The sequence below is a fragment of the Ranitomeya variabilis genome, chromosome 4 (genome assembly GCF_051348905.1).
Source record: "Ranitomeya variabilis isolate aRanVar5 chromosome 4, aRanVar5.hap1, whole genome shotgun sequence".
Classification (NCBI taxonomy): Eukaryota; Metazoa; Chordata; class Amphibia; order Anura; family Dendrobatidae; genus Ranitomeya; species Ranitomeya variabilis.
Window position 1 is genome coordinate 712,259,857 of NC_135235.1, and position 12,432 is coordinate 712,272,288.

General features: G+C 41.1%; 1 protein-coding gene across 2 annotated transcripts in view; it reads left to right on the forward strand.

Annotated features, from left to right (window-relative positions):
- The first annotated feature begins 1,557 nt into the window (after window positions 1-1,557).
- Window positions 1,558-12,432, forward strand: part of LOC143766550 (uncharacterized) — an 84,561-nt gene continuing 73,686 nt past the window's right edge. Inside the window, exon 1 of one of the 2 annotated variants that reach the window (XM_077254323.1) lies at window positions 1,558-1,717. The gene's annotated coding sequence lies outside the window, so the exon portion shown is untranslated. The remainder of the gene's footprint in view (window positions 1,718-12,432) is intronic. The other variant, XM_077254322.1, reaches the window with a different exon arrangement.

The following is a 12,432-nucleotide window of genomic DNA, read 5'->3' on the forward strand; positions in this document are numbered from 1 at the left end:
TTGCCCACTTTGATGCCAGTTCTGATGCCCAGAACCCATTTGTGCCAGGTTGCAGTGACATGGATTTCATGTGGGGCATCAGTAGGTATGTAAATCAGGTGTTAGATCAGTGGCACAAAGGCATTTAACCCCTCAAAAATAGCTGTTACTTATTCAAATCTGTGAAAATGAGCGATTTGCCCACTTTGATGCCAGTTTTGATGCCCAGAACCCATTTGTGCCAGGCTGGAGTGACATGTATTTCATGTGGGGCATCAGTAGGTATGTAAATCAGGTGTTAAATCAGTGGCACAAAGGCATTTAACCCCTTAAAAATAGCTGTTACTTATTCAAATCTGTGAAAATGGGTGATTTGCCCACTTTGATGCCAGTTTTGATGCCCCGAACCGATTTGTGCCAGGCTGCAGTGACTTGGATTTCATGTGGGGCATCAGTAGTTATGTAAATCAGGTGTTAGATCAGTGGCACAAAGCTATTTAACCCCTTAAAAATAGCTGTTACTTATTCAAATCTGTGAAAATGGGCGATTTGCCCCCTTTGATGCCAGTTTTGATGCCCAGAACCCATTTGTGCCAGGCTGAAGTGATTTGACTTTGATGTGGGGCATCACTAGGTATGTAAATCAAGTGTTAGATTAGTGGCACAAAGGCATTTAACCCCTTAAAAATTGCTGTTACTTATTCAAATCTGTGAAAATGTGCTATTTGCCCCCTTTGATGCCAGTTCTGATGCCCAGAACCCATTTGTGCCAGGCTGGATTGACTTGGATTTCATGTGGGGCATCAGTAGGTATGTAAATCAGGTGTTAGATTAGTGGCACAAAGGCATTTAACCCCTTAAAAATAGCTGTTACTTATTCAAATCAGTGAAAATGGGCGATTTGCCCCATTTGATGCCAGTTTTGATGCCCAGAACACATTTGTGCCAGGCTGGAGTGACATGGATTTCATGTGGGGCATCAATACGTATGTAAATCAGGTGTTTAATAAGTGGCACAAAGGCATTTAACCCCTTAAAAATAGCTGTTACTTATTCGCATGTGTGAAAATTGGTTCTCTGCCCACTTTGATGCCAGTTCTGATGCCCAGAACCCATTTGTGCCAGGCTGGATTGACAGGAACTTGATGTGTGGCATCACAAGGTATGCAAGTCAGGTGTCAGATCAGTGGCACAAAGCCATTTAACACCTTTAATACCATACCTCAGTGCCCACTTTGATGCCCATTTTTGTGCCAGCCTTCTAATATTTTTATCTGTTTTTAAGTGTATTCACAAGAGGGCACATGACCGCATAATATTATATACTTAGAATGGTTTATTTTTATTGAAAAACCTGAAAAAAACAGAAAATAAAAAATAGCCGAATAAGAAACTGCTGAATAAGAAACCAACTTCAGCATCGTCCAAATCTTGCACAAAAATCCTCGAAATCCCGCCATGACATCCACAGCTTCCTCGTGTCTGTTCTATGGAGGAAGAGGCGCCGCCCCTTCCGGTCACATGGGCAGAGGTCCTTTAGCCGACTTGGATTTAGCCTCTACCATACACTGAGGCCCCCCCGATCATGTGACCACTGACTCCTCCCCTTCCTGTGACCTCATCACAGGTCCTGTGCACAGAGCAGCCATACAGGTGGAGTGCGGCTCTGCGGGTGGAGGTCGGTGCTGGAGGCTCCATTATTCTCTGGTTGAGCCTAGAATGTATGGGCTCCTTCCAGGTATATATTCTTGAACATAGCAGACTTTATGGGCTGCTGCCTGGCCCTGACTGCTGCCTATACATGACACTAGAATGTATGTGCTCCTTCAAGGTATAAATTATTAATGCCAGCAGAATATATGGGCTCCTTCCAGGTCCTGACTGCAGCCCATACAGTCTAGCCGGCTCACTGGTGAAGACACTAGACTGTACGGGCTCCTGTCAGGTATATATTATTGTAGATATAGACTGTACGGGCTCCTGTCAGGTATATATTATTGTAGATATAGACTGTACGGGCTCCTGTCAGGTATATATTATTGTAGATATAGACTGTACGGACTCCTGTCAGGTATATATTATTGTAGATACAGACTGTACAGGCTCCTGTCAGGTATATATTATTGTAGATACAGACTGTACGGGCTCCTGTCAGGTATATATTACTGTAGATACAGACTGTACGGGCTCCTGTCAGGTATATATTACTGTAGATACAGACTGTACGGGCTCCTGTCAGGTATATATTATTGTAGATACAGACTGTACGAGCTCCTGTCAGGTATATATTATTGTAGATACAGACTGTACAGGCTCCTGTCAGGTATATATTATTGTAGATATAGACTGTACGGGCTCCTGTCAGGTATATATTATTGTAGATATAGACTGTACGGGCTCCTGTCAGGTATATATTATTGTAGATATAGACTGTACGGACTCCTGTCAGGTATATATTATTGTAGATATAGACTGTACGGCTCCTGTCAGGTATATATTATTGTAGATACAGACTGTACGGGCTCCTGTCAGGTATATATTATTGTAGATACAGACTGTACGGGCTCCTGCCAGGTATATATTATTGTAGATATAGACTGTACGGGCTCCTGTCAGGTATATATTATTGTAGATATAGACTGTACGGGCTCCTGTCAGGTATATATTATTGTAGATATAGACTGTATGGGCTCCTGTCAGGTATATATTATTGTAGATACAGACTGTACAGGCTCCTGTCAGGTATATATTACTGTAGATATAGACTGTACGGGCTCCTGTCAGGTATATATTATTGTAGATATAGACTGTACGGGCTCCTGTCAGGTATATATTATTGTAGATATAGACTGTACGGGCTCCTGTCAGGTATATATTATTGTAGATACAGACTGTACGAGCTCCTGTCAGGTATATATTATTGTAGATATAGACTGTACAGGCTCCTGTCAGGTATATATTATTGTAGATACAGACTGTACGGGCCCCTGTCAGGTATATATTATTGTAGATACAGACTGTATGGGCTCCTGACAGGTATATATTATTGTAGATATAGACTGTACGGGCTCCTGTCAGGTATATATTATTGGAGGTATAGACTGTATGGGCTCCTTCCAGGTATATATTATTGTAGATACAGACTGTACGGGCTCCTGTCAGGTATATATTATTGTAGATATAGACTGTACGGACTCCTGTCAGGTATATATTATTGTAGATACAGACTGTACGAGCTCCTGTCAGGTATATATTATTGTAGATATAGACTGTATGGGCTCCTGTCAGGTATATATTATTGGAGGTATAGACTGTATGGGCTCCTTCCAGGTATATATTATTGTAGATATAGACTGTACGGGCTCCTGTCAGGTATATATTATTGTAGATACAGACTGTACGAGCTCCTGTCAGGTATATATTATTGTAGATATAGACTGTATGGGCTCCTGTCAGGTATATATTATTGTAGATATAGACTGTACGGGCTCCTGTCAGGTATATATTATTGGAGGTATAGACTGTATGGGCTCCTGTCAGGTATATATTATTGTAGATATAGACTGTACGGGCTCCTGTCAGGTATATATTATTGTAGATATAGACTGTATGGACTCCTGTCAGGTATATATTATTGTAGATACAGACTGTACGAGCTCCTGTCAGGTATATATTATTGTAGATATAGACTGTATGGGCTCCTGTCAGGTATATATTATTGGAGGTATAGACTGTATGGGCTCCTTCCAGGTATATATTATTGTAGATATAGACTGTACGGGCTCCTGTCAGGTATATATTATTGTAGATATAGACTGTACGGGCTCCTGTCAGGTATATATTATTGTAGATACAGACTGTACGGGCTCCTGTCAGGTATATATTATTGTAGATATAGACTGTACGGGCTCCTGTCAGGTATATATTATTGTAGATATAGACTGTACGGGCTCCTGTCAGGTATATATTATTGTAGATATAGACTGTACGGGCTCCTGTCAGGTATATATTATTGTAGATATAGACTGTACGGGCTCCTGTCAGGTATATATTATTGTAGATATAGACTGTACGGGCTCCTGTCAGGTATATATTATTGTAGATATAGACTGTACGGGCTCCTGTCAGGTATATATTATTGTAGATACACACGGTACAGGCTCCTGTCAGGTATATATTATTGTAGATACAGACTGTACGGGCTCCTGTCAGGTATATATTATTGTAGATACAGACTGTATGGGCTCCTGTCAGGTATATATTATTGTAGATACAGACTGTACGGGCTCCTGTCAGGTATATATTATTGGAGGTATAGACTGTATGGGCTCCTTCCAGGTATATATTATTGTAGATATAGACTGTACGGGCTCCTGTCAGGTATATATTATTGTAGATACAGACTGTACGGGCTCCTGTCAGGTATATATTATTGTAGATATAGACTGTACGGACTCCTGTCAGGTATATATTATTGTAGATATAGACTGTACGGGCTCCTGTCAGGTATATATTATTGTAGATATAGACTGTACGGACTCCTGTCAGGTATATATTATTGGAGGTATAGACTGTATGGGCTCCTTCCAGGTATATATTATTGTAGATATAGACTGTACGGGCTCCTGTCAGGTATATATTATTGGAGGTATAGACTGTATGGGCTCCTTCCAGGTATATATTATTGTAGATATAGACTGTACGGGCTCCTGTCAGGTATATATTATTGTAGATATAGACTGTATGGGCTCCTTCCAGGTATATATTATTGTAGATATAGACTGTACGAGCTCCTGTCAGGTATATATTATTGTAGATACAGACTGTACGGGCTCCTGTCAGGTATATATTATTGTAGATATAGACTGTACGGACTCCTGTCAGGTATATATTATTGTAGATATAGACTGTACGGGCCCCTGTCAGGTATATATTATTGTAGATACAGACTGTATGGGCTCCTGTCAGGTATATATTATTGTAGATATAGACTGTACGGGCTCCTGTCAGGTATATATTATTGGAGGTATAGACTGTATGGGCTCCTTCCAGGTATATATTATTGTAGATATAGACTGTACGGGCTCCTGTCAGGTATATATTATTGTAGATATAGACTGTACGGGCTCCTGTCAGGTATATATTATTGTAGATACAGACTGTACGGGCTCCTGTCAGGTATATATTATTGTAGATATAGACTGTATGGGCTCCTGTCAGGTATATATTATTGTAGATATAGACTGTACGGACTCCTGTCAGGTATATATTATTGTAGATACAGACTGTACGAGCTCCTGTCAGGTATATATTATTGTAGATATAGACTGTATGGGCTCCTGTCAGGTATATATTATTGGAGGTATAGACTGTATGGGCTCCTTCCAGGTATATATTATTGTAGATATAGACTGTACGGGCTCCTGTCAGGTATATATTATTGTAGATATAGACTGTACGGACTCCTGTCAGGTATATATTATTGTAGATACAGACTGTACGAGCTCCTGTCAGGTATATATTATTGTAGATATAGACTGTATGGGCTCCTGTCAGGTATATATTATTGTAGATATAGACTGTACGGGCTCCTGTCAGGTATATATTATTGGAGGTATAGACTGTATGGGCTCCTTCCAGGTATATATTATTGTAGATATAGACTGTACGGGCTCCTGTCAGGTATATATTATTGTAGATATAGACTGTACGGACTCCTGTCAGGTATATATTATTGTAGATACAGACTGTACGAGCTCCTGTCAGGTATATATTATTGTAGATATAGACTGTATGGGCTCCTGTCAGGTATATATTATTGGAGGTATAGACTGTATGGGCTCCTTCCAGGTATATATTATTGTAGATATAGACTGTACGGGCTCCTGTCAGGTATATATTATTGTAGATATAGACTGTATGGACTCCTGTCAGGTATATATTATTGTAGATACAGACTGTACGAGCTCCTGTCAGGTATATATTATTGTAGATACAGACTGTACGGACTCCTGTCAGGTATATATTATTGTAGATACAGACTGTACGGGCTCCTGTCAGGTATATATTACTGTAGATACAGACTGTACGGGCTCCTGTCAGGTATATATTATTGTAGATACAGACTGTACGGGCTCCTGTCAGGTATATATTATTGTAGATATAGACTGTATGGGCTCCTGTCAGGTATATATTATTGTAGATATAGACTGTACGGGCTCCTGTCAGGTATATATTATTGTAGATACAGACTGTACGGGCTCCTGTCAGGCATATATTATTGTAGATATAGACTGTACGGGCTCCTGTCAGGTATATATTATTGTAGATACAGACTGTACGGGCTCCTGTCAGGTATATATTATTGTAGATATAGACTGTACGGGCTCCTGTCAGGTATATATTATTGTAGATACAGACTGTACGGGCTCCTGTCAGGTATATATTATTGTAGATACAAACTGTACGGGCTCCTGTCAGGTATATATTATTGTAGATATAGACTGTACGGACTCCTGCCTGGTATATATTATTGTAGATATAGACTGTACGGGCTCCTGTCAGGTATATATTATTGTAGATATAGACTGTACGGACTCCTGCCTGGTATATATTATTGTAGATATAGACTGTACGGGCTCCTGTCAGGTATATATTATTGTAGATACAGACTGTATGGGCTCCTGTCAGGTATATATTATTGTAGATACAGACTGTACGGACTCCTGTCAGGTATATATTATTGTAGATATAGACTGTACGGGCTCCTGTCAGGTATATATTATTGTAGATACAGACTGTACGGACTCCTGTCAGGTATATATTATTGTAGATATAGACTGTACGGGCTCCTGTCAGGTATATATTATTGTAGATATACTGTAGATTGTACGGGCTCCTGTCAGGTATATATTAGTGATGATATCAGAATGTATGGGCCCCTATCAGGTATATATTAGTGATGATATCAGAATGTACGGGCTCCTGTCAGGTATATATTATTGTAGATACTGACTGTACGGGCTCCTGTCAGGTATATATTATTGTAGATATAGACTGTACGGACTCCTGCCTGGTATATATTATTGTAGATATAGACTGTACGGGCTCCTGTCAGGTATATATTATTGTAGATATAGACTGTACGGGCTCCTGTCAGGTATATATTATTGTAGATATACTGTAGATTGTACGGGCTCCTGTCAGGTATATATTAGTGATGATATCAGAATGTACGGGCTCCTGTCAGGTGTATATTAGTGATGATATCAGAATGTATGGGCCCCGTCAGGTATATATATTAGTGATGATCAGAATGTATGGGCTCCTGTCAGGTATATATTAGTGATAATATCAGAATGTATGGGCCCCTGTCAGGTATATATTAGTGATGATATCAGAATGTATGGGCCCCTGTCAGGTATATATATTAGTGATGATATCAGAATGTATGGGCCCCTGTCACGTATATATTACTGATGATATCAGAATGTATGGGCCCCTGTCAGGTATATATATTAGTGATGGTATCAGAATGTACGGGCCCCTGTCAGGTATATATATTAGTGATGATATCAGAATGCATGGGCCCCTGTCAGGTGGATATTAGTGATGATATCAGAATGTATGGGCTCCTGTCAGGTGTATATTAGTTATGATATCAGAATGTATGGGCCCCTGTCAGGTGTATATCAGTGATGATATCAGAATGTATGGGCTCCTGTCAGGTATATATTAGTGATGATATCAGAATGTATGGGCGCCTGTCAGGTATATATTAGTGATGATATCAGAATGTATGGGCGCCTGTCAGGTATATATTAGTGATAATATCAGAATGTACGGGCCCCTGTCAGGTGTATATTAGTGATGATATCAGAATGTATGGGCCCCTGTCAGGTATATATTACTGATGATATCAGAATGTACGGGCCCCTGTCGGGTATATATTAATGATGATATCAGAATGTATGGGCCCCTGTCAGGTATATATTACTGATGATATCAGAATGTACGGGCCCCTGTCAGGTATATATTAACCCCTCTGTGACCTTTGACGTACTATCCCGTCGAGGTGACCTGGGCCTATCTGACCCTCGACGGGATAGTACGTCATAGCCGATCGGCCGCGCTCACGGGTGGAGCGCGGCCGATCGCGGCCGGGTGTCAGCTGACTATCGCAGCTGACATCCGGCACTATGTGCCAGGAGCGGTCACGGACCGCCCCCGGCACATTAACCCCCGGCACACCGCGATCAAACATGATCGCGATGTGCCGGCGATGCAGGGAAGCATCGCGCAGGGAGAGGGCACCCTGCGGGCTTCCCTGAGCCCCCCGCAGCAACGCGATGTGATCGCGTTGCTGCGAGGGTCTTACCTCCCTCCCTGCCTGCTCCAGACCCGGATCCAAGATGGCCGCGGATCCGGGTCCTGCAGGGAGGGAGGTGGCTTCACAGAAGCCTGCTCAGAGCAGGCACTGTGAAGCAGCCTGCACTTCAATCAGATCGGTGATCTGTCAGAGTGCTATGCAAACTGGCAGATCACCGATCTGTATTGTCCCCCCCCTGGGGCAAGGTAAAAAAGTAAAAAAAAAAATTTCCAAATGTGTAAAAAAAAAAAATAAAAAAAATATTCCAAAATAATGAAAAAAAAAAATATTATTCCCATATATACATTTCTTTACCTAAATAAAAAAAACAAAACAATAAAAGTACACATATTTAGTATCGCCGCGTCCGTAACGACCCGACCTATAAAACTGGCCCACTAGTTAACCCCTTCAGTAAACACCGTAAGAAAAAAAAAAAAAAAAACGAGGCAAAAAACAACGCTTTATTATCATACCGCCAAACAAAAAGTGGAATAACACGCGATCAAAAAGACAGATATAAATAACCATGGTACCGCTGAAAGCGTCATCTTGTCCCGCAAATAACGAGCCACCATACAGCATCATCAGCAGAAAAATAAAAAAGTTATAGTCCTGAGAATAAAGCGATGCAAAAATAATTATTTTTTCCGTAAAATAGTTTTTATCGTATAAAAGCGCCAAAACATAAAAAAATAATATAAATGAGATATCGCTGTAATCGTACTGACCCGAAGAATAAAACTGCTTTATCAATTTTACCAAACGCGGAACGGTATAAACGCCTCCCCCAAAAGAAATTCATGAATAGCTGGTTTTTGGTCATTCTGCCTCACAAAAATCGGAATAAAAAGCGATCAAAAAATGTGACGTGCCCAAAAGTGTTACCAATAAAAACGTCAACTCGTCCCGCAAAAAACAAGACCTCACATGACTCTGTGGACCAAAATATGGAAAATTTATAGCTCTCAAAATGTGGTAACGCAAAAAATATTTTTTGCAATAAAAAGCGTCTTTCAGTGTGTGACGGCTGCCAATCATAAAAATCCGCTAAAAAACCCGCTATAAAAGTAAATCAAACCCCCCTTCATCACCCCCTTAGTTAGGGAAAAATAAAAAAAAAGTATTTATTTCCATTTTCCCATTAGGGTTAGGGCTAGGGTTGGGGCTAGGGTTAAGGCTACAGTTAGGGTTGGGGCTAAAGTTAGGGTTAGGGTTGGGGCTAAAGTTACGGTTAGGGTTTAGATTACATTTACGGTTGGGAATAGGGTTGGGATTAGGGTTAGGGGTGTGTCAGGGTTAGAGGTGTGGTTAGGGTTACTGTTGGGATTAGGGTTAGGGGTGTGTTTGGATTAGGGTTTCAGTTATAATTGGGGGGTTTCCACTGTTTCGGCACATCAGGGGCTCTCCAAACGCGACATGGCGTCCGATCTCAATTCCAGCCAATTCTGCGTTGAAAAAGTAAAACAGTGCTCCTTCCCTTCCGAGCTCTCCCGTGTGCCCAAACAGGGGTTTACCCCAACATATGGGGTATCAGCGTACTCAGGACAAATAGGACAACAACCTTTGGGGTCCAATTTCTCCTGTTACCCCTAGGAAAATACAAAACTGGGGGCTAAAAAATAATTTTTGTGGGAAAAAAAAGGATTTTTTATTTTCACGGCTCTGCGTTATAAACTGTAGTGAAACACTTGGGGGTTCAAAGTTCTTACAACACATCTAGATAAGTTCCTTGGGGGGTCTAGTTTCCAAAATGGGGTCACTTGTGCGGGGCTTCTACTGTTTAGGTACATTAGGGGCTCTGCAAACGCAATGTGACGCCTGCAGACCATTCCATCTAAGTCTGCATTCCAAATGGCGCTCCTTCCCTTCCGAGCCCTCCCATGCATCCAAACGGTGGTTCCCCCCACATATGGGGTATCAGCGCACTCAGGACAAATTGGACAACAACTTTTGGGGTCCAATTTCTCCTGTTACCCTCGGGAAAATACAAAACTGGGGGCTGAAAAATAGTTTTTGTGGGAAAAAATTTTTGTTTTATTTTTACGGCTCTGCATTATAAACTTCTGTGAAGCCCTTGGTGGGTCAAAGCGCTCACCACACATCTAGATAAGTTCCTTAGGGGGTCTACTTTCCAACATGGTGTCACTTGTGGGGGGTTTCTACTGTTTAAGTACATTAGGGGCTCTGCAAACGCAATGTGACGCCTGCAGACCATTCCATCTAAGTCTGCATTCCAAATGGCGCTCCTTCACTTCCGAGCCCTTCCATGCGTCCAAACGGTGGTTTCCCCCCACATATGGGGTATCAGCGCACTCAGGACAAATTGGACAACAACTTTTGGGGTCCAATTTCTCCTGTTACCCTCGGGAAAATACAAAACTGGGGGCTGAAAAATAATTTTTGTGGGAAAAAATTTTTGTTTTATTTTTACGGCTCTGCATTATAAACTTCTGTGAAGCCCTTGGTGGGTCAAAGCGCTCACCACACATCTAGATAAGTTCCTTAGGGGGTCTACTTTCCAACATGGTGTCACTTGTGGGGGGTTTCTACTGTTTAGGTACATTAGGGGCTCTGCAAACGCAATGTGACGCCTGCAGACCATTCCATCTAAGTCTGCATTCCAAATGGCGCTCCTTCCTTTCCGAGCCCTCCCATGCGCCCAAACAGTGGTTCTCCCCACATATGGTATATCATCGCACTCAGGACAACTTGGACAACAGATTTTGGGGTCCAATTTCTCCTGCTACCCTCGGAAAAATACAAAACTGGGGGCTAAAATAATAATTTTTGTGGGAAAAAATGTTTGTTTTATTTTTACGACTCTGTATTATTAACTTCTGTGAAGCCCTTGGTGGGTCAAAGCGCTCAAAACACATCTAGATAAGTTCCTTAGGGGGTCTACTTTCCAAAATGGTGTCACTTGTGGGGGGTTTCAATGTTTAGGCACATCAGGGGCTCCCCAAACGCAACATGGCGTCCCATCTCAATTCCAGTCAATTTTGCATTGAAAAGTCAAATGGCGCTCCTTCGCTTCCGAGCTCTGTCATGCGCCCAAACAGTGGTTTACCCCCACATATGGGGTATCGGCGTACTCAGGACAAATTGTACAACAACTGTTGGGGTCCATTTTCTCCTGTTACCCTTGGTAAAATAAAACAAATTGGAGCTGAAGTAAATTTTTTGTGAAAAAAAGTTAAATGTTCATTTTTATTTAAACATTCCAAAAATTCCTGTGAAGCACCAGAAGGGTTAATAAACTTCTTGAATATGGTTTTGAGCACCTTGAGGGGTGCAGTTTTTAGAATGGAGTCACACTTGGGTATTTTCTATCATATAGACCCCTCAAAATGACTTCAAATGAGATGTGGTCCCTAAAAAAAAATGGTGTTGTAAAAATGAGAAATTGCTGGTCAACTTTTAACCCTTATAACTCCCTAACAAAAAAAAATTTTGGTTCCAAAATTGTGCTGATGTAAAGTAGACATGTGGGAAATGTTACTTATTAAGTATTTTGCATGACATATCTCTGTGATTTAAGGGCATAAAAATTCAAAGTTGGAAAATTGCAAAATATTCAAAATTTTCGCCAAATTTCCATTTTTTCTGCAAATAAACGCAGGTAATATCAAAGAAATTTTACCACTATCATGAAGTACAATATGTCACGAGAAAACAATGTCAGAATCGCCAAGATCCGTTGAAGCGTTCCAGAGTTATAACCTCATAAAGGGACAGTGGTCAGAATTGTAAAAATTGGCCCGGTCATTAACGTGCAAACCACCCTTGGGGGTGAAGGGGTTAATGATGATATCAGAATGTACGGGCCCCTGTCAGGTATATATTACAGTAGTGATGATATCAGAATGTATGGGCTCCTGTCAGGTATATATTAGTGATGATATCAGAATGTATGGGCTCCTGTCAGGTATATATTAGTGATGATATCAGAATGTATGGGCCCCGTCAGGTATATATTAGTGATAATATCAGAATGTATGGGCCCCTGTCAGGTATATATTACTGATGATATCAGAATGTATGGGCCCCGTCAGGTATATATTAGTGATGATATCAGAATGTAT